The 23,609-nt window shown below is 38.0% G+C and overlaps 1 protein-coding gene across 10 annotated transcripts in view; it reads left to right on the forward strand.

The window, feature by feature from the left end:
- farp2 (FERM, RhoGEF and pleckstrin domain protein 2) overlaps positions 1 to 23,609 on the forward strand; it is a 360,413-nt gene that overhangs the window by 78,048 nt on the left and 258,756 nt on the right. The gene's annotated exons all lie outside the window — the stretch shown is intronic.

Here is a 23,609-nt window from a genome sequence, read left to right on the forward strand (position 1 = left end):
AATACATAACTATCTATTTTCAATGCATGGAGCAAGAGCACTTAGTTTGCAGCATTTCGACCTCAGCGCACAGTAACATCTTAACAGGAGTGATGATGTTACTGCGCCAGAGGTTGAAGTGCTGCAAACTAAGTGCTCTTCCGCCATACAATGTAGTTCTCATTTTTTATCCACTTAAAAATCACCAAATTTTATTTTGTGCCACCATACTTACTCGTGTAACTACTCGTGTAACAGTCTTTAAATAGGGAAAACATGGAAGAGTTTTGTGGCTTCTAAATTCTTCCCTGTTTGATAAGGAATAAATGGGACTAGGCTAAATGCTAACACATTCATGACACGCTGTGCAAAGATGAAGTGCACATATTGAAAAAGATAGGTATGTATTAATTCATCTAAGTTGAGCTAAGAACATAGTAAAATATTGAAAAACAGTGGTGTTTTCCTTTAAAGGCTCTTTCACACGTGACGCGGCAAGTGGTGGAATCAGCACACAGTTGCTGATTTCTTTTTAGCTTTGTGCAGTTGAAGGCTTGTTTACACTTTTGCAATTCGCATGGCTCTACTCTATGGCGTGAACTAGAGATGCGCGGATGGGCTATTATTTCATCCGCAACCGCATCACACAACTCATCATCCGTCCGCCATCCATCCGCACCAACGTTTCTGACCAATTTTCAAATCCGCACCCACCCGCCATCCGCTGACTGGGCGATGCAAGGCGCTGGTGACAGCCGCGAGACTAGAAAGCTCTAGAATATCAGCAGTGAACTCAGTCTTCGATCGGCGCACATGGGACTAAAATAAATAAATAGCCTAAATTAAACGCACAAATTACAAAGTCTGCACTGGTGTTATCCTGATTTACCACTGTGTAAAACTTATTCCAGGCAACCCTTTCTGACCTTCTATTTCCTTTGTTTTTAATTCTCATTTTTTGAGTTTGCCACATACCTCCTTCGCCGGTGTTGATAAGAGCTGTGTCAAAATGCATCCTCCTCATTTCTCCGCGCTGTTAATGATACACTCTAAAAAAACAAACGGTGCTATATAGAACCAAAACTGTTGCTCCGGATCGCAATCATAGAAGAACCGTCTTCAGTGCCACACAGCACCGGCGAAGCACCCGTGCAGAACCACACAGGGGCCATACAGCACCACTATAGCACCAAATATGGTTCTACATAGTTCTACACAGGTGCTTCACTGGTGCTTCACCGGTGCTATATGGCACTAAAAACGGTTTTTCTATGATTACGAGCAAAGAACCACTTTTGGTGCTATATAGCACCGTTTGTTTTTAGAGTGTAGAACGAATGGATTAACATGCCAAGGCTATCCCAAACAATTAAAACCTTTATTAAATAAAAGTGTATTAGAAAACTTTTTCTTGTCACTGTTTTAGTATTATAAGTTATGTTTTGTGTTAATATTATTCTGTTTATGTTGCGTATATTTCTAAGGTTGATTATTTGGTACTGTTGAATAGTTTAATCTACATCAATGTGTCATATTTTCTAAAATAAATTAATATTTTTGATTACATATTTATTTTAATAAGTCAGAAATGTCTCCGCTGTTTTCTACTGTTGTCTACTGGGGGCGCGTGCAACAGGTGACGCAAATTATGGGTCCTCAGAAGGCTCGACCGTCTCATTTCAGTTCTCTTTGAGAACTTCTGAGGCTGCCACCCTGAAAGACAGAGTGCTCACCTTTTAAGGTTGCATGCTTAGAAGGACACAGTTAATAAGCAGTCTATCCGCCACCCGCCCGAATTTAATTAAAATATTATTTTTCGTCACGTCATCCGCCCGATCCGCGGTTTATCCGCGGAGTCCGCGGCTGTAACCTCCAACCGCGCATCTCTAGCGTGAACCTGCAAGCTCCTCAGTAAACCTACAAGACTTTTATGCTTGACGTGCTCTCCGTTGTATAATTCTGTAAATGACAGAGGGCGACTCGTGAGTAATTGTTCTCAAAACCATCAAAAAGCAGCAATGAGAGGAAGTAGTTTGCCAAATAATTTGTCAAACACTCGTCTCGTGAGAAGTTTGTAAATACGTGGATTTCTTCACATATTTTTTATGATGTTTTTATAAAACACCACTTTACTTGAATGGGTGTTCATAAGGCTGACATGACACCTTCATAACCATGACATGACACGTGTCATGAATATGAAGGAGATTTTATTGACGTTTATGACTACTGTCATTAAGTGTCATTGTTCAATTATGTCATTTTTATTGCAAAGATGACATTGTTTGAGATGTCTTTGTTATGACAACTTGACATTAACCAAGACAACACAACTGACCACTTTTTACCAGTGATACAAACTGAATTTGTCATTAAAATGTCATTAAGTGTTAATACTCTGTAAAATAGTTTTATAACAGCATCATGAATATTTTTCTTGACCTCAACTACAGTTGTACAAATATAATTTGTCATTAAGTGTTAATACTGTATTAAATAGTTTTATAACAGCATCATGAATATTCTTCAGTTCATAATGTTTATTTGACATAGTATTAACACTTAATGACATTTACATCACAGTTTAATGTAATGTTAACCCACAAAGCTATGTAGTTTATTAAGTTTGATAATTATTGTTTATGATTTATAACAAGTTGTGTTGTATTGGTTAATGTCAAGTTGTCACAACAAAGATATCTCAAACAATGAAGTACGTAAAATAAAACAAAAGTTTCTAAGCAGTCTATGCTTTTTGGCATTCAGGAATAGACCCAGATAGATTTCAGCCAATTTCACATGTATTTTGTGTATTTTCAAAATACAAAATACTGTATTTGTATTTAAATACATTTTTCCACACAGTATTTTGTATTTGTATTTAAATACATTTTTCAACACAGTATTTTGTATTTGTATTTGAAATACATTTCCATGTATTTATGCCCATCTCTGTGTATATGTATGTATATATATGTTTGTGTATATATGTATGTGTGTATATGTATATGTATGTATGTATATGTATGTATGTATATGTACAGGGAGTGCAGAATTATTAGGCAAGTTGTATTTTTGAGTATTTCTTTTGTTATTGTACAACTACAATGCTCTTGGTCAATTCAAAATGTTAACAAACCCTCAAACCTGAACAGTAAATAGTAAAAGTGAAATTTTGGCTTTCTTAAGAGAATATTTCTATGTACATCATTATTAGGCAACTACTAGTGTGCAGAATTATTAGGCAACTAAATGAAAAACAAAGATTTTACCATCTCACTTGTTTTTTTTCAACTGTTAAAGTGAGAATAATAAACAAACTCTACATTTACAAAAAAAATTAATAAAACAATAAAAAATAAAAAATACATATAGACTCAGTGACCAATATAGCCACCCTTCTTTTCGATAACAGTCACAAGCCTTCCATTCACGGATTCAGTCAGTTTCTTGATCTGGTCTGAACTAGAGATGCGCGGTTGGCGGTTACAGCCGCGGACTCCGCGGATAAACCGCGGATCGGGCGGATGATGTGACGAAAAATTATATTTTAATTAAATTCGGGCGGGTGGCGGATCGACAGCTTGTGATTAGCTTTGTCCTTCAAAGCATGCGACCTTAAAGGTGAGCACTATGTCTATCAAGGTGGCAGGCTCAGAAGTTCGCGAAGAGAACTGAAATGAGACGGTCTAGCCTTCTGAGGGCCCATAATTTGGGTCACCTGTTGCACGCACCCCCAGTAGCGCCCATCGCGCCTGTCAGCAATAAACAGCGGAGACATTTCTTCTTATTAAAATAAATATGTAATCAGAAAAATATGAATTTATTTTAGAAAATATGACACATTGATGTAGATTAAACTATTCAACAGTATATCAAATAATCAACCTTAGAAATATACGCAACATAAACCGAATAATATTAACACAAAACATAACTTATAATACTAAAACAGTGACAAGAAAAAGTTTTCTAAATACACTTTTATATAATAAAGGTTTTAATTGTTTGGGTTAGCCTCGGCTGTTAAGGATCCATTCGTTCTATCATTAACAGCGCGGAGAAATGAGGACGCATTTTGACACAGCTCTTATCAACGCCGGCGAAGGAGGTACGTGGCAAACTCAAAAAAAATGAGAATTAAAAACAAAGGAAATAAAAGGTCAGAAAAGGGTTGCCTGGATTAGTTTTACAAAGTGGTAAATCAGGATGACACCAGTGCAGACTATGTAATTTGTGCGTTTAATTTAGGCTATTTATTTATTTATTTTTGTCTCATGTCATGTGCGCCGATCGGAGACTGGTCTTTATGATTTAAAAAGAAAGCATTCAAGTGAACAGTACTAAACGATCTTGAAGCAAAAATAAATTTCAGCAAATGCAAACTTCAATCAAACATAGTAAGAGGTGAAGTATAGCTTTAGCCTACAGAAATGCTTATTGCATTAATTTTTAAATGTGTGCGAGGTCCGTGCACGCCCTCCGCTAGCAACAAGCGGCTAAACAAGCATTAAATATTAATGACGTTGAGTTTATTGTTTTTATTAATTTATATTCACAAAACTTATCAACAAAACATCGATTAAAATTAAGAGACAAATTATCTGAAACGAAATTCATTTTTAAAGTAGAAAACAAAACTTAAATTAAACTCGAAAATAATGTCTGACCCATTACAATTCTCCCGTCATATTGGCCTTTACAACGCCCTATATGGCGTTTAAAATTACAGTCTATCTTTCGTAATAAGCTAACTAAATTTAAACAAAACATAAACACATTACAACAATATTCAAACCCAACAATACTCAAACATAAATATAAAATAGACATTATCTATGATGATCCATGTTAAAACAATCCGATATAGCGTGTATAATAGCTGGTTGGTAGATGTTTACTATTTTTGTCAAAACCTCCGTTGCAAACCTCCATTTACCTGAATAAAATTATTTTTACTTTGAAAATGATGCGCTGTCACGTTAACATCAGCTGTTCGTTTACATAAGACTCCATCTACATTTACACTCAGCGCAACGTCTGATTTCTTAAACTAAAACAGGGTCTCCAGCGTTGACGAACGAATCCGTTTATGAGGGTCGAAAACGGTGATGTAGTGTAGATGAAAGGCGTAAACGTAGCAAAAGTAACGCGTTTTAAAGGATAAACGCATTAATGTAAACATAGCCTGAGTTCACACACTGCTTATATTCTAGGGCTTTCTAGTCTCGCGGCTGTCATCAGCAGCGGCTGTCATCAGCAGCGCCTTGCATCGCCCAGTCAGCGGATGGCGGGCGGGTCCGGTTTTGAAAACTGGTCAGAAACGTTGGTGCGGATGGATGGCGGACGGATGATGGGTTTTGTGATGCGGTTGCGGATGAAATAATAGCCCATCCGCGCATCTCTAGTCTGAACCAACATTTTGTGCAGACGCAACCACAGCCTCCCAGACACTGTTCAGAGAGGTGTACTGCTTAAGAAGGGATCAAAAGGTCTCAATAGGGTTTAAGTCAGGTGAAGAAGGGGGCCATGTCATTAGTTTTCATCTTTAAGGCCTTTACTTGCCAGCCATGTAGTGGAGTACTTGTGATGTATGTGATGGAGCGTTGTCTTACAAAATAATCAGTCTTCTTGAAAGATGCAAACTTTTTCCTGTACCACTGCTTGAAGAAAGTGTCTTCTACATTACAGGCAGGCAGGCACAGACAGGTATTATTAAACATGAGCTTATTGGACCTTTTTGGGTTGAAAATGGAAATAAAAAACAACTCTCAGACCTACTGCCAATTTTTGGAGGGCGCTTTCTTCAAGCAGTGGTGCAGGAGGGGATCTGCATCTTTCAATAAGACTTTTTTGTGCGGGCCAGCGCTTCAGCACATGCATCAAAGTACTCAACTGAGTGGCTGGCCAGTAAAGGCCTTAAAGGAGAAAAACTAATGCCATGGCCCCCTTCTTCACCTGGCTTGGGCCCTGTTGGGACCTTTTGATCCCTTCTTAAGCAGGACATTTACAGTGAAGTTAAACCGTACACCTCTCTGAACAGTGTCTGGGAGGCTGTGGTTGCATCTGCACAAAATGTTGGTTCAGATCAGATCAAGAAACTGACTGAATCCGTGAATGGAAGGCTTGTGACTGTTATTGAAAAGAAGGGTGGCTATATTGGTCACTGAGTCTATATATTTTTTTATTTTTTATTGTTTTATTAATTTTCTTTGCAAATGTAGAGCTTGTTTACCACTCTCACTTCAACAGTCGAAAAAAAAACAAGCGAGATGGCAAAATCTTTGTTTTTCATTTAGTTGCCTAATAATTCTGCACACTAATAGTTGCCTAATAATGATGTACATAGAAATATTCTCTTAAGAAAGCCAAAATTTCACTTTTACTACTTAAATGTTCATGTTTGAGGGTTTGTTAACATTTTGAATCGACCAAGAGCACTGCAGCTGTACAACAACAAAAGTAATCCTCAAAAACACAACCCGCCCAACAATTCTGCACTCCCTGTATATGTATGTATGTATGTATGTATATGTGTATGTATATGTATGTGTATATATGTATGTGTATATATGTTTGTGTATATATGTATGTGTATATATGTATGTGTATATGTATGTATGTATATGTATATGTATGTATATGGGCCATTCTAAGCATTAATGTAGGAAAATGTTTGATAATAAAAAAATATAAGCAAATAGCAATCAAAACCCAAAGTAATATTTGAGGTAGCGTCAGGTTTTATATATAAAATATCATCGTTTATATGGTGCTTTCAATTGAGAGGTGGTTGTCCCAAACCCCAAGGTCTGAATTTCACCATAGGAAAAAAAATATGAAATAATTTTTTAATTTTTTTTATCATTCTTTTAAGAAGTATCATTTTGAATACTTTTGTTAATTAAAACCAAAAATATATTTATTGGATATTTTCAGTGAAAATCATGTAAAATCATGTAAAAAAACACTGTCCCGCATTTTCACGTCACTACCGAAACATTGCATAGTTTGGTCAATAATATAATACTGCTTTAAGCCACTCCCCTCCATTTTGAACCAGAAACTTTGTCTGTGCCTCTCTTTCTTGTGATGAAATGGTGATTAGATCAGTCTCATGGTTTTGAAGTAAATGTGATCAAAAGTTTGGAAATCAGTGTGTGACATTTATGAATGTCACTACCGATCACACATTTTCAATGATTAATTCAGTTTTTTTTTATTTTGTCTACTGGTCATTTAGGTTTTACTCATGTTTCAATGTCGAGAACTGTGCTAGCTAACTACGTACTGATTAGCATCTTAGCAGTAGGATCAAAGTTAGCTTAAATCGTCACTACCGAAACAGTCACAACCGAAACATTTGTTGACGTTTCGGTTGTGACGTGTTTGTTTCGGTAGTGACAAAATGACACTTATTTCTTTATTTTAATTAATAAATAGAAACTTTCAACTGCACATATATTCTTTTTCAGTACAAATAATTTGTCAGTCATATTTCTGTAATGTTGTACGTGATTTGACTAGGACTACAAACTAAGATAAAATGAACTAGGCCAGATTAATGTAATTAATTCATACAGTAGTAGCTTGACTCATTATTGATATAAATGAAGGCTATATGATTCTACCTCTGGTCTCTAGGAAAACTTTCTGCGATAATTAAGCGGGACTTTGACTGATTGCTTTATATAATTGACATAACAGATAGTTATCAGTATCATTGTAAATTGACATGTCATTGTTAAGTGTAGACATGGCAGGCTCACACTAATAATGTAAATGTAAATATCTTTGGTTAATTTGTAGAGATAGCTACAGAGAGAGAGGAATCACCAACATGCATAGACGGAAACATGAAATTAGAGCGGACAGACTGAGAGAGCCTATTTTCTTGAGCCGATACTTGTTTTGCTCACTCAGTTTACTTGTAAAATATGGCATCATTGTGTCATTTTTATAAGTCTCAATTTTAAAAAGTAACATTAATTGAACTTAAAAAACTATATTTCTGTCTGTAAATAATGCCGGAAAAACTCGGTGAACACAGCAGCCACAAATCGGCCAATGCCAATACACATAAAACTCGCAAAAATCGGCCGATATATCGGTCTATCACTAGTTCTTTTATATGAAAATTTATTCAACCTACCTCAAATCAAAAAAAAAAATTAAGTTTACTTCAAACTCAAAAAAGTCAAACTCAGCAACAAGAGAATAAGTTGTCAGGGTGTGGTGGTGGATAGAACCCAATCGCAGACACCTCGTAACTCAAAGACGTTTATTAAATCATAAAAACCCTCGAGGGGGCAAACAATGACAATGACTACAAAATAAACACAACAAGACAAAGCGCACACACGACATGGTAACCCTGAATACACAATGAACCGGCACAAGACGTAAGACACAATGGCTTTAAATAGGGAAAACTAAACTAGGGAACAATGACAAACAGGTGGAGGGAATTAACTAATCAAGACTTAACAAGGAAACAGGAGGGTAAGGTTAAGACTAAAGACAGGAGAGCATGCGGTACACAAAACATACACAGACCACATGACTCTCCACACAAAACAAGACAACAGTGGGCTGCCATGATCCTGTCACATGAAACACATAAAATACATACAAGGCTGACAGGACCATGACATAAGTTAAGGAGGTTTAGAGAAGTTAGAATGTGTAATGGAAAAACAGGCACACATGTGTACACCAACATTACAGATGGACATGGGTGCACACACACCAAATTCTGTAGTTTATACTGTGGGCCTGAAGTTTTATATTGACATACATTATGTCATCTATTTCTCAAGAGATGTGAAAATCAACACAGCATCTTGCATCCCTTCAAGGTCTGAACTATCCGCCATCTCTTCAGCGTAATTTCAGTTTTTTCTGCTTTTATGTGGTGTTGCGTTAGATATTCTTTGTGCTGTATGTTTTGACTGCATAATGCCAACCATTTTTGACTAACTAATTACTTTTTTTACACAAAATATGGAAAATCCAATATGGTCGTCACTACCGAACATTTGATGTCACGACCGAAACAAATAATGTTCTGGAAAAATAAAATAGGTTTTGTTATCAGAAAACATGACATAATTTTATTTAGTTAGATAAAAATTTAAACTAATGAATCCTTGAATTTGAAAACTGTATCAGTGCATGTATGGCAATTACAGAGAAATATTGCTTTCAAAATGCATTTAATTTGATGAACCACTCTTATAGCTTTGTTAAAATAATATTTCTAATCAATATAACCATGAGACTGTCTTTAAAAAAATGTAAAAAATATGTATGTATATATATGTTTGTGTATATATGTATGTATGTATATGTATGTATATGTATATGTATGTATATATATGTATGTGTATATATTTATGTGTATATATGTATGTGTATATATGTATGTGTATATGTATATGTGTGTATATATGTGTGTGTGTGTGTGTGTGTGTGTGTGTGTGTGTGTGTGTGTGTGTGTGTGTGTGTATGTATGTATGTATGTATGTATGTATGTATGTATGTATGTATGTATGTATGTATGTATATATGTATATATGTATATATGTATATATGTATATATGTATATATGTATATATGTATATGTGTGTGTATGTATATGTATATTAGGGTTGCCGCGGTGACGTAATTTTCCCACTGGTTAATCGGCGCGTCACAAACTCGGTGATCCCGGTATCACCGAGTGGGAGGGGCTTATAAATGCGCATACAGACGTGCACATTTTACTTTCACTTTTGAATTACGCAACTGTTTAAATGCAGCGCTTGCGTAAGCTGCGTTAAATCGTGTATGAATTTGCGTGCAATGCGAGTGCAACAGCTGGTTTACTTAAGTGCTTGAGTCAATGTGCGCAGGTATCTCTCAAAGAACCCGCCAGTCCCAAGCAGAGCAACCGGCTACTTCTCCATAAAAGCGCTGCTTAAATGATGGGTTTAATATTTTTCTTGATGAAAAACACAACAACAAAACGATCTCGCTTATATTAAACATCATATATGTATATTATAACAAAAACAAGTAAGCACGCAGCTTCTGTCATCATCTGGTCAGTCAGCGCCTCGCAAACTCTGACAGAAATAAATGAAATCTGACACCTGCTGCTCTGTGAAGTGATGCGCGTTCAGCTCCGCTGAATTCAGACAACAGGCCCATTCAGTTGTAAGTGTTTGCTCTCTCTAACGAAACTAAATGATTTAATTACACGAAAATATCAAAACGACAATGAAAGACGGTGTCGCGGTGGGCAAGTGATATAACCGGTGAGAGGCTGAAGCACCGGTTATCACCGTTTCACCGACTATCGCGGCAAGCCTAATGTATATATGTATATATATATATATATGTATGTCAGTCATCTTGGTGCTGAATATGATGCGCTGAGTTTACTGCTTTTTGAAAATACACGAAATGGGAGTCATGAATGAGCTTTACACATAACGAGAAAGAGCAACGCGAAAACTAAGCGCTCAGTATGAAAAAGATTACTAGAGTGGGCTATGGTCTTGTAACTCTGTTTTTTTATGTATGTTATCTAACGTGATACGCATGTATACGCAGTATACCCACTAGGAATTGTCAAGGATTTCCGTGTACCCATTTAAAAATGCGTGAAAATACTTAAAGGCGGAGTCCACGATGTTTGAAAAACGCGTTGGAAAAGGAGACGGGCCGACTACCAAAACACATTTATAGCCAATCAAATCAAATCAAATGCCGGTTTGCGTATGTGTTGGGCGGGTCTATCAACAGAAGGTCCAGATTCTATTGGGGTAGGGGCGTGTTTGTTTAGGTGATTTCAAATATCAACATTGGCTTTCAAACATCATGGACTCCACCTTTAACAGTGTGTGACAAACCTTTGACACTTTCATTCATAAATTGACATCTGAATCACTCACCATTCACATGCTCCACTTGCTACTTTGGCAGATTGAACCTCATATACAGTACAGTCGGCTATTTGGTATTTGGTGCATTTGACTTCATGCGGCACTGTGCGATCCGATCATCATATGAAATCAAATTATCACGGCGCAAAAGTGACTGTAAAGCAGACGGGTGTGTTCATGTGGTTCAACAACAGCCAGAAGTATGACATCAGATTACCGCGAGAGCGATTCGAGAAATCACACAGAGAAGTCTGCTTTCTAATCGCTCTTGCGGTACTTTGACATCACCAAGCGGTCTGCGTAGCGCCAAATGAAATCCAGTCTGCTCGCAGTCTGCAGCTCACACGACACTGTAATCAGTCCCTGTCAGGGAGCTACACTGCGACCAAAATGGTCGCATATGCGACCTTTTGAACTGCCGTTGCGACCCTAATTTTTAATGGGTCGCAAATGTGCTACCTAATGTTTTAGACAATATGCTATGATTTACTGTGAGCATTTATTAAAACATAAATGTGGATTTTAAGAATACGTTTTATAACGTGCTCTGAGCCATCAACACGTTGGCTTCATTTTGCGTGAAAGCACGTCGTGTCTCTCCCTATCAGTGTGCGTTTGCGTGCTCAGCTGTTTCTCAATGAATTAGGTGCGACGCGACGCAAGCGCAGTGTCTTCCATGTTTCTGAACTTGAGCAGAGGTCTTTCTTCACTGAGGACGCGGGACCCGTATGATTCCGGGTTTATATTTTTAATGGTCTGTCGGGTCCGGTTAGGTCCTAGTTTAATTACTTTGGGTCCCAAGTCTGATTAATATTGAGTTTATAACCCGAGTCGATCGGAAAACGGCCATGAGCGCTACCGTGCTAAAGCTCGAGTGCAGTTTAGCGTGCCTTCGGTTTCTATGGCGATGGTTCTTGTTATGACCACGCTCTGCGTTTTCTTTCTCACATGTTTTTAATAATCTTATTATTAATAAACCATATATTTTCTAAAAACATATCCATATTAAGTTTGCACAGATTGTAGCAAAAAAGCAGTGCTAATGTCAAGCCCATTGCACTAAACGAGTAAAGCAATGTAAAGTTTGTCACCGGACAGCAAGTAGATTTGAAAATAAAATAAGTGGAATAATATTATTGAAATAATAAGTGGATTAAGCTTTTTAAATCGGCAAGAGAGAAATAGAAAGATAGAGCAGAAGAAGCAGTAAAAGTGCCTATTTAATAGAAATTATTACCATTATAACATCAGTCATAACATCAGTCACATTTATAATCTATAGACCTGCACTGTCTATTAATATACTATACATAGTATTGTATTATATTGAGTTTGATAAATGGGGTCTAATTGCTTCATATATCAGTGCAAAAACAGTAAGTGTTTTCGTGGTGCTTTGACAAACAGTGTCAGCTTTGTTAATGTCAAAGAAAGTTTGGAGTGTTTAGATTAATGAAATATAATGTGAAATTAATATTAATTTTCAATAAATCAAAGTATTGTGTTGTGTCACACATTATTAGTTCTTCGTCATATGTATAGTAGACCATTATTTGTCAGTGGGTAATGATTGCCCTTTTTACCGGTTACCACCACCAAGTAAATTTCAGATCTGTGGGAAACACTGACTGCAACGTTTAAGAAAACAAGGCGGCATGTGGTTTAAAAGATGACAAGTAAAATAAAAAGCATATCTGTATGCAATACAGTTTCATTATTGTTCATTATTAACCAGAGCGCCTTAATAGAACTTGAAAAAAATATGTGCGACCAAATCATATTTTGCGCCAGTAACTGAAAAAGTTGGTAGCGCAAGTGCCACCAGTGGAAAAGGTTAGTGTAGTTCCCTGCCTGGGGAGAAATAAACGAGTGAAGCAGAGCTACGAAATATAACAAAATTCAGAGAGTTAACAACGCACATATGACTATGTCAACATTTAATTCATCAGTCCAGTTTATTACTTCATCTGGAGGTGAGGATTCACTAAATTATAGGCATGTTAATGTCCTGATGGTTTTTGATATAATCCACTAGCTAGCTACCTGTAGTTTCTCTTTCAGCATGAAAAGTGTTCATTTTTATATCTACGTTCAAGGTTTTAATGTATTACGTTCATATCAGACGCAAAAATTAATTAATGATCATCTTCTCCACTTTGGTTTTTGGTGTCTAATATTACAAGATGGTCTCGTCATAATTATTCAATAACATCCTAAAATCTTTTCTTTTTCATTGTTAAACTGCACTACTTAGGCTATATGCACAAAATACACTTGTTGATTATGTTTATAACATTATATGTTGTGTAATAAGGTTAATGTTTATCAAGACATATCATTATTTTCTTAAGCTAAGTCTAACACAATGATTTTAAATGTTGTTATGGGGTATTTTTTAATGTGCATGATTAATTTGGACTTGTGACATCCCTAAAAACACATGATTTAATTTTAGACTGGGCTTATGTTCTGCTATAAAGATATAGGGGCAGTTTCCTAGTAGGCTTGCCGCGATAGTCGGTGAAACGGTGATAACCGGTGCTTCAGCCTCTCACCGGTTAGATCACTTGCCCACCGCGACACCGTTCACCGTCGTTTTGATATTTTCGTGTAATTAATTCATTTAGTTTCGTTAGAGAGAGCAAACACTAAGAACTGAATGTGTCTGCTGACTGAATTTAGCGGAGCTGAACGCGCGTCACGTCACAGAGCAGCAGGTGTCAGATTTCATTTATTTCTGTCAGAGTTTGCGAGGCGAGCTGACTGATGATGGCAGAATCCGCGTGCTTACTCGTTTTTGTTATAATATACATATATGATGTTTAATATAAGCGAGATCGTTTTGTTGTTGTGTTTTTCATCAAGAAAAATAATAAGCCCATCATTCAAGCAGCCCTTTTATGGAGAAGTAGCTGATTGCTCTGCTTGGGACTTGCGGGTTATGTGAGAATTACCTGCGCACATTGACTCAAGCACTTAATTAAACCAGCTGTTGCACTGGCATTGCACGCAAATTCATACGCGATTTAACGCAGCTTACGCAAGCGCTGCATTTAAACAGTTGCGTAATTCAAAAGTGAAAGTAAAATGTGCACGTCTGCATGCGCATTTATAAGCCCCTCCCACCCGGTGATACCGGGATCACCGAGTTTTTGACGCGCCGATTAACCGGTGGGAAAATTACGTCACCGCGGCAACCCTATTTCCTAGTCAGGTCTTATCCTAGTCCAAGACTAAAATGCATGTTTGATCTGTCTAAATTTAACTTAATCTTAACTTATATCATTAGGGGCCAAGCCCGCAGGGCGGCAGGCCACTATTGCGTTTGATGGTTTTCTTATTAGGGGTCAAGCACTGAAGGTGCTGAGACACCTATTGGAATTGTTAGTATTATTATTCTGCTGCTTCTTCTTAGCCATTGGTGTCTATGGCAGCCCTATGAACCGTACATAGGAAAATGATGAAATTTGGCACAGTTGTAGTTGTGGTCTTAAAAAGTAATGTGACCAAAAATGGGGTCTCTAGTACTAACAATAGCGCCACCAGCAGTGCAAAAATTCAATGTTCAAATGGTTATAACTGCTGATCTGCTTGATCTATGAAAATTCTACTTAGTACACGTGATTGCTCTCCTCATGCTTGTTGTTTTTAATACCTTACGGTAAGACTCCACCCATTACAGTAGCGGCCATTTTGAAATGTACAGTATTTCGTTTTTTCGTTACTCCTCCTTCGAATTTGGTGCAATTGTTATGAATTTTGGCACAGGTGATCTTTGGAGTGAGTCGCACAGAAATGACCGAACAGAATTTTGATATTTATCTTTGTTCAAAAGTAATAAATGCGCAAACTTAACGAGGTTGACACAAAAGTAGTTCTGAGGCTCTATCTCTGTCATTCTTTCATCAATTGAAATGAAATTTAGTACACGTCATGTCGACCATGAACTGGGGGTCCATGCCAAATTTGGTGACAGCGCCACCATGGGTCATGATATATGGAAAATGGCTTTTTTTGCCCATAACTACTGAAATGTTTGTCAGATTATGATCTTGGTGTTTACGGATTCCTTGGCTCATGCCGAATCTGTCGATATTTATTATGTCGGGTTTGACCACACCACCTGTCCGCCATTTTAAAATTTGTCATAAATTGTTATATCTTTTCAGTGTTTCCCCTACCATTATGTAAGGGGGGCGCCCCGCCCTCCTTACGGCTCGATCCGCCCCCCTTGAAGGTCAAGTAAATTTGATTTGATTTTCTTTGAAGCGCCAGAGAACAATTATTTTATTAAACAAACTAAACAGCCCTCAAGTAATATGTTATTTATCTTATTTCCACGGTGGCATGTCTTTTCTGTCTGTGTTTGCGCGTTTACAATTATCCAATTGAGTGCGCACAGTAATATTTTACTGTTCGGCTTAATTTACTGCGCACGCTCTCTCTCTCTCGTGTTGTGTGCAGCGCGCACCTCTCTCTCCCATAACTGAAAAGGGACGGTGTTTTCAAAGTACGTTCCTCCGTATACTTTTTTTGCGTAAACATGAACAGTCACGGATGTTACTGACAGAGAAGACGACTGAGTTTATCATGACTTTCCCACACACGCGTGCATTCTCTCCCTCTCTTATATGCTGTATATGCCCACGCCGCGTACGTGTTTTGTAGTAACTCTGTGTAACAATAACATTGTATGCTGTCATATTTCTGAATTTGCGAATGACGCGAATTGGGCGGCGCAATTGCCACGAAAACACGCGCTTTTCCCTTTAAACACGTATTTGCACAACTTAAAAATATGCAACACAAGCAAAAAACGCGCACGCAGAATCATTTGACATTATAGAGGTGTGTGCGTGTGCATGTGTGTGTGTGTGTGAGAGAGAGAGAGAGAGAGAGAGAGAGAGAGAGAGAGAGAGAGAGAGAGAGAGAGAGAGAGAGAGAGAGAGAGAGAGAGGCAAGAATGGTGCCCACGTTGAGAAAATTTAATAGAAGACTAAAGTATGTATTTCACTCATGTACTTACAGTATTAACTGGATAACACTGGATATAACTCATTGTATTTTATTAAAATAATGTATTTTAATTACACAAATCAAACCTAACTATAGTGATTGTTTTACTAGCTGCTGACCAGCATAGGGAATCTCTATGGCTAATTTCTAAGACATGTTGCTGATACAGTACTGTGTGTTGTACATTTTTTTGTTAATTAAGTCTTTTGGGGTATCTTATGCCTAGAATTATTCAAGGAGGTTGATTCTTTTAAAGGGATACTTCACCGATTTAGCATTCAGCTTTGTATCTGTAGAAACCCGGCAGTATTACTGAATGACCATGTTTCCCTCCCTCATTTCCCCCTGAGAGGAGAGATATCTGCATTTTGGTTCTGCAAAAAGTCCTCCGATGATGTAATATGACGATTTTTGCATCATCGGAGGACTTTTTTGCAGAACCAAAATGCAGATATCTCTCCTCTCAGGGGGAAATGAGGGAGGGAAACATGGTCATTCAGTAATACTGCCGGGTTTCTACAGATACAAAGCTGAATGCTAAATCGGTGAAGTATCCCTTTAACTTCCTTCAAAGTTTGATCAATTGTGCATAATGACATGTGCAACACATGGAGATAGGGTGTCAAACTCATAGTCAAACTCATAGATTTAAAGCTGAAACTTATCAAATCCTAGGTCCAGAATGTCATTGAAACACACCAGTGGCTTTGTTGTCATCAGTATTAAACATGTTAGCCCTTGAAGTACCCCTCCCCACAGAGCTCCCACATAACAAATCACAATTTAACCCCTGTATATACATACCCAACCCCCCCCCCCCCCCCCAAGGCTGCAAACCTAGGGGAAACACTGCTTTTGAACTATTGGACATATTCGTGCCTGTCAATTTTTTGAGAAATACCTCTGTAAAGGTGACCATGCCTGTCATGCTGTCCCTTTGTCATATTAAAAAGAATCTGACAAAATTTGCCCGTGTTGTTCATTATAGTACAAAATGTTCTTCACGAATTCACTGCCATTTAAGTTATCTGATTGCCCTACACTTTGTATTTCTGTTTATTTTTGCTTTGTGTTATTTCTGCACTTTTAGTGATTGTCATGTCAATGTTTGCAGCTTTAAAGCCTCTTTTCCACAGCCTTTCAACCCATGATTACTCAGTGGTGCATGTTGCAAGTGCAATGCTTTGGGAACCTGAGGTCATGGGTTCGAATCCCATGTGCAGTGGCATTTTGTTTTGTGATTCGCATACTATACATTGTATTTCAGTTATTTGTGCTCTCTGTTGTCATTTCTACACTTTTGGTAATTGCTGTATATCATTGTTTATAGCTGTAAAGCTGTATTCTATAGCTTGGACACACCAACTCTGTAGTTTAATCGTTTACTCAGTGGCGCATACGGTAAGTGCCGTGCTTTGGGAACCTGAGTTCATTGGTTCAAATCCCATGGGCAGTGGTTTTTTGTCTTAACTTTTTATCTCACTCAAGTTGAACCTGAAGTCATGGATTTGAATCCATCTCTTACTTTCACTTATTGAGATTTCCTTTTGTGTTCACTTTAACACGTTCTTCTCGACCTGTCTGGTTTTCCACACGTGTTATATTTTTGCCATCTTTACTGTTGTCGCATCGCACTGAAGCGGTTCTGCTCTGCATTTGCTTTGCTTCGGGCTCTGTATTGCACGCTTTGCGCATTTACTGCGTCGTGTGGTTTTTGCTGTGCTTTGGGTGCTCATTGCGCTGAAGGTGCTTGGCCCCGCAATTGCTGCTTGCAGCTATATTTTGATATTCATTTCTTTGTGAAATTGTATTCACTGGTTTATGCCGATTGCAACGATACCTCATTTGTCATTTTCCAACATTCTGTTCATGTGTTATTGTAAAGAATATGGTAGATGATTTTTTTCGCTACTCCTTTTACAAATTTTGTTTATTTTATGCCAGGTACTGCTCGTATCATGTTTGGAGCAATCTGCACAGAAATTACCGAACAGATTTTTGATATTCTGTTCTCTTTCTTAGAAATACCACTCCAAAGTTGACCGTGCCTGTGACGTTGTCTATTTGTCATAGTAAATTAATGTGACTGTATATTACATTGTATAGCATTACTATACAGAATGATCTTCTTGTCTTCAATCTCACTTAAGCTTTTTGATTCTCATATACATTGTATTTCTGTTAGTTCTGCTCTGCACTGTCAATTCTGCATCTGTGTTGATTGGCACATGTCAATCCTTGCAGCACCTAAGCTATTTTTTTGCTGTCCCTTGAGCTGTGTTAACTGAGCTGCGCATCTGGAAAACACATGCCATGAGATTCTGAGGTCATGGGTTCGAATCCCATGTGCAGTGGTATTTTGTTTTGTGATTTTCATACTATACATTGTATTTCAGTTATTTGTGATCTCTGTTGTCATTTCTGCACTTTTGGTAATTGCTGGATATCAATGTTTATAGCTCTAAAGCTCGTTTCTATAGCTTGGACACACCAACTCAGTGGTTTTATCGTTTAGTCAGTGGTGCATGCAGTAAGTGCCATGCTTTGGGAACCTGAGGTCATGGGTTCGAATCCCAGCTCTTACTTTCACTTATTGAGATTTCCTTTGGTGTTCACTTTAAAACGTTCTTCTCGACCTGTCTGGTTTTCCACACGTGTTATATTTTTGCAATCTATACTGTTGTCATTCCACACTGCAGTGGTTCTGCTCTGCATTTGCTTTGCTTCGGGTCTGGGCTCTGTATTGCGCGCTTTCTGCGCTTTGCGCATTTGCTGCATCGTGTAGTGTTTGCTGTGCTTTGGGTGCTCATTGCGCTGAAGGTGCTTGACCCCGCAATTGCTGCTTGCAGCTTTATTTAGGGGTCAAGCACCGAAGGTGCTGAGACACCTATTGCAATTAGGGGTCAAGCACCGAAGGTGCTGTGACACCTATTGGAATTGTTAGTAGTATTATTATTATTATTATTCTGCTTCTTCTTCTTCTTCTTCTTAGCCATAGGCGTCTATGGCAGCCCTATGAACCGTACATAGGAAAATGATGAAATTTGGCACAGTTGTAGTGGTGGTCTTAAAAAGTCATGTGACCAAAAATGGGGTCTCTAGTACTAACTCTATAGCGCCACCAGCAGTGCAAAAATTCAATGTTCAAATGGTTATAACTGCTGATCCGCTTGATCTATGAAAATTCTACTTAGTACACGTGATTGCTCTCCTCATGCTTGTTGTTTTTAATACCTTACAGTAAAACTCCACCCATTACAGTAGCGGCCATTTTGAAATGTACAGTATTTCGTTTTTTCGCTACTCCTCCTTCAAATGTGGTTAAATTCTTATGAGATTTGGCACAGATGATCTTTGGAGTGAGCCGCATAGAAATGACCAAACAGAATTTTGATATTTATCTTTGTTTAAAAGTAATAAATGCGCAAACTTAACGAGGTTGACGCAAAAATGGTTCTGAAGCTGTAGCTCGGTCATTCTTTGATCAATTGAAATGAAATTTGGTACACTTCATGTGGACCATGAACTTGGGGTCCATGCCAAATTTGGTGACAGCGCCACCTATGGGTCATGAGATATGAAAAATTGCTTTTTTTGCCCATAACTACTAAATTGTTTGTCTGAAAATTATGATGTTGGTTTTTACGGATTCCTTGCCTCATGCCGAATCTGTCGATATGTATTATGTCGGGTTTGACCACACCACCTGTCTGCCATTTTGAAATTGATCATAAATTGTTATATCTTTTGAACTATTGGACATATTCGTGCAAACATAGTCAGGGAGCTTCGGCATGATGTCCTAAAGGTACCTGGGAAGTCAGAGTACAGCGCCACCTAGGGGTTATAAACTATAACAGTTCTTATAGAACTGCTTATATCTTCGGAATACTTTGTCTGATATACATTTTCTTTGTGAAATTTTATTTACTGGTTTTTGCCGATCGCAACAATACCTTGTTTGTCATTTTCCATCATTCTGTTCATGTGTTATTGTAAGGCATATGGTAAATGATTTTTTCGCTACTCTTTTTACAAATTTTGTTTATTTTATGCCAGGTTTTGCTAGTATAATGTTTGGAGCAATCCGCACAGACGTGACTGAACAGATTTTTCTGCTGAGTGTCAAATTTTTGAGAAATACCTCTGTAAAGCGGACCGTGCCTGTCATGCTGTCCCTTTGTCATATTAAAAAGAATCCGACAAAATTTGCCCATGTTGTTCATTATTGTACAAAATGTTCTTCACAAATTCAGTGCCATTTAAGTTATCTGATTGCCCTACACTTTGTATTTCTGTTTATTTTTGCTTTGTTGTGTTATTTCTGCCCTTTCAGTGATTGGCATGTCAATGTTTGCAGTTTTGAAGCCTCTTTTCCACAACGTTTCAACCCATGATTCCTCAGTGGCGCGTGCGGTTAGTGCTGTGCTTTGAGAACCTGTGTTTATGGGTTCAAATCCCATGTGCAGTGGTTTTTTGTCTTAACTTTTTTTCTCACTTAGTATGTGATTTTCATACTATACATTGTATTTCAGTTATTTGTGCTCTCTGTTGTCATTTCTACACTTTTGGTAATTGCTGGATATCAATGTTTATTGCTGTAAAGCTGTATTCTATAGCTTGGACACACCAACTCAGTGGTTTAATCGTTTACTCAGTGGCGCATGTGGTTAGTGCTGTGCTTTGGGAACATGAGGTCATGGGTTAGAATCCCAGCTCTTACTTTCACTTATTGAGATTTCCTTTTGTGTTCCCTTTAACACGTTCTTCTCGACCTGTCTGGTTTTCCACACGTGTTATATTTTTGAAATCTTTTCTGTTGTTGCTCCGCACTGCAGTGGTTCTGCTCAGCATTTGCTTTGCTTCGGGTTCGGGCTCGGTATTGCACGCTTTCTGCGCTTTGCGCATTTGCTGTGTCGTGTGGTTTTTGCTGTGCTTTGGGTGCTCATTGCTCTGAAGGTGCTTGACCCCGCAATTGCTGCTTGCAGCTATATTTATTATTATTATTATTATTTTTCTTAATCTTCTTCCCCAATGGGAGTCTATGGCAGCCCTATGAACCGTATATAGGAAAATGATGAAATTTGGCACAGTTGTAGTGGTGGTCATAAATAGTCATTTGGCCAAAAATGGGGTCTCTAGCAGTAACTCTATAGCGCCACCATCATCTCAAAAATTCAATGTTCAAATGGTTATAACTCGTGATCCATTTGCTCTATGAAAATTCTACTTAGTACACGTGATTGCTCTCCTCATGCTTATTGTTTTTAATACCTTACAGTAAGACTCCACCCATTACAGTATCGGCCATTTTGAAATGTACAGTATTTCGTTTTTTCGCTACTCCTCCTTCAAATTTGGTTCAATTCTTATGAGATTTGGCACATGTGATCTTTGGAGTTAGCCGCATAGAAATGACTGAACAGAATTTTGATATTTTTCTTTATTCAAAAGTAATTAATGCGCAAACTTAACGAGATTGACGCAAAATTGGTTCTGAGGCTGTATCTCGGTCATTCTTTGATCAATTGAGATGAAATTTGGTACGCTTCATGTCGACCATGAAATGGGGGTCCATGCCAAATTTGGTGACAGCGCCACCTATGGGTCATGAGATAGGAAAAACGGCTATTTTTGCGCATACCTTCTGAATCGTTTGTCAGAAAATTATGATCTTGGTGTCTACGGATTCCTTGGCTCATGCAGCATCTGTCTATATGTATTATGCCGCGATTGACCGAACCGCCTGTCCGCCATTTTGAAATCTGTGATAAATTGCTATAACTTTTGAAGTATCGGATATATCGGCGCAAAAATCTGTAGGGAGCTTCGGCATGACGTCCTGAGGAAATCAGAGAACAGCGCCACCTATGGGTATAAACTATAACAGTTCTTATAGAACTGCTTATAACTTCTGAATTCTTTGTATGGCATGTAAGCTCTTTTCTGCTGCCCCTTGAGCTGTGTCTACTGAGTAGCGCATCTGTTAAGTCGTTTGCGTAGAGATTCTGAGTTCATGGGTTCGAATCCCACCTGAGCCGGGTGTTAATTTCTTCTATTATAGTTTTGTTCTTTCTCACCTATTCTTTTTGACCTGTCTGTAGTTCACATATGTTCTATTTTTGCCATGTTTTCTGTTGCTGCTCTGCACTGCGGTGGTTCTGCTCTGTCATTGCTACGCTTTGGGTTCTTTGCTGAGCCTTGTGTTCTTGATGCACCTTGGGTGCTCAATGCGCCCTGAGTGATTGATAAGTTGTATCTTTCTTGCTGTGCTTTGGGAGCTCATTGCGCTGATTGTGCTTGGCCCCGTATCGCTGCTTGCAGCTATATTTAGGGGCCAAGCACCTATGGTGCTGTGGCACCTATTGTTTCTGTTAGTATTATTATTATTAGGGGTCAAGCACCGAAGGTGCTGTGACACCTATTGGAATTGTTAGTATTATTATTAGGGGTCAAGCACCGAAGGTGCTGTGACACCTATTGGAATTGTTAGTATTATTATTATTATTATTCTGCTTCTTCTTCTTCTTCTTAGCCATTGGCGTCTATGGCAGCCCTATGAACCGTACATAGGAAAATGATGAAATTTGGCACAGTTGTAGTGGTGGTCTTAAAAAGTCATGTGACCAAAAATGGGGTCTCTAGTACTAACTCTATAGCGCCACCAGCAGTGCAAAAATTCAATGTTCAAATGGTTATAACTGCTGATCCGCTTGATCTATGAAAATTCTACTTAGTAAACGTGATTGCTCTCCTCATGCTTGTTGTTTTTAATACCTTACAGTAAAACTCCACCCATTACAGTAGTGGCCATTTTGAAATGTACAGTATTCCGTTTATTCGCTACTTCTCCTTCAAATTTGGTTCAATTGTTATGAAATTTGGCACAGGTGAACTTTGGAGTGAGCCGCACAGAAATGACCAAACAGAATTTTGATATTTATCTTTGTTCAAAAGTAATAAATGCGCAAACTTAACGAGGTTGACACAAAAATAGTTCTGAGTCTGTATCTCTGTCATTCTTTCATCAATTGAAATGAAATTTCGTACACGTCATGTCGACCATAAACTGGAGGTCCATGCCAAATTTGGTGACAGCGCCACCTATGGGTCATGAGATATGGAAAATGGCTTTTTTTGCCCATAACTACTGAAATGTTTGTCAGAAAATTATGATCTTGGTGTTTACGGATTCCTTGGCTCATGCCGAATCTGTCGATATGTATTATGTCGGGTTTGACCACACCACCTGTCCGTCATTTTGAAATTGGTCATAAATTGTTATATCTTTTGAACTATTGGACATATTCGTGCAAAAATAGTTAGGGAGCTTCGGCATGAGGTCCTGAAGTTACCTGGGAAGTCAGAGTACAGCGCCACCTAGGGGATATAAACTATAACAGTTCTTATAGAACTGCTTATATCTTCAGAATACTTTGACTGATATACATTTTCTTTGTAACATTTTATTCACTGGTTTTTGGCGATCGCAACAATACCTTGTTTGGCATTTTCCATCATTCTGTTCATGTGTTATTGTAAAGCATATGGTAGATAATTTTTTCGCTACTCCTTTTACAAATTTTGTTTATTTTATGCCAGGTTCTGCTTGTATAATGTTTGGAGCAATCCGCACAGACATGACTGAACAGATTTTTCTGCTGAATGTCAAATTTTTGAGAAATA

This window comes from Misgurnus anguillicaudatus, chromosome 8 (genome assembly GCF_027580225.2).
Source record: "Misgurnus anguillicaudatus chromosome 8, ASM2758022v2, whole genome shotgun sequence".
In the NCBI taxonomy this organism is placed as follows: Eukaryota; Metazoa; Chordata; class Actinopteri; order Cypriniformes; family Cobitidae; genus Misgurnus; species Misgurnus anguillicaudatus.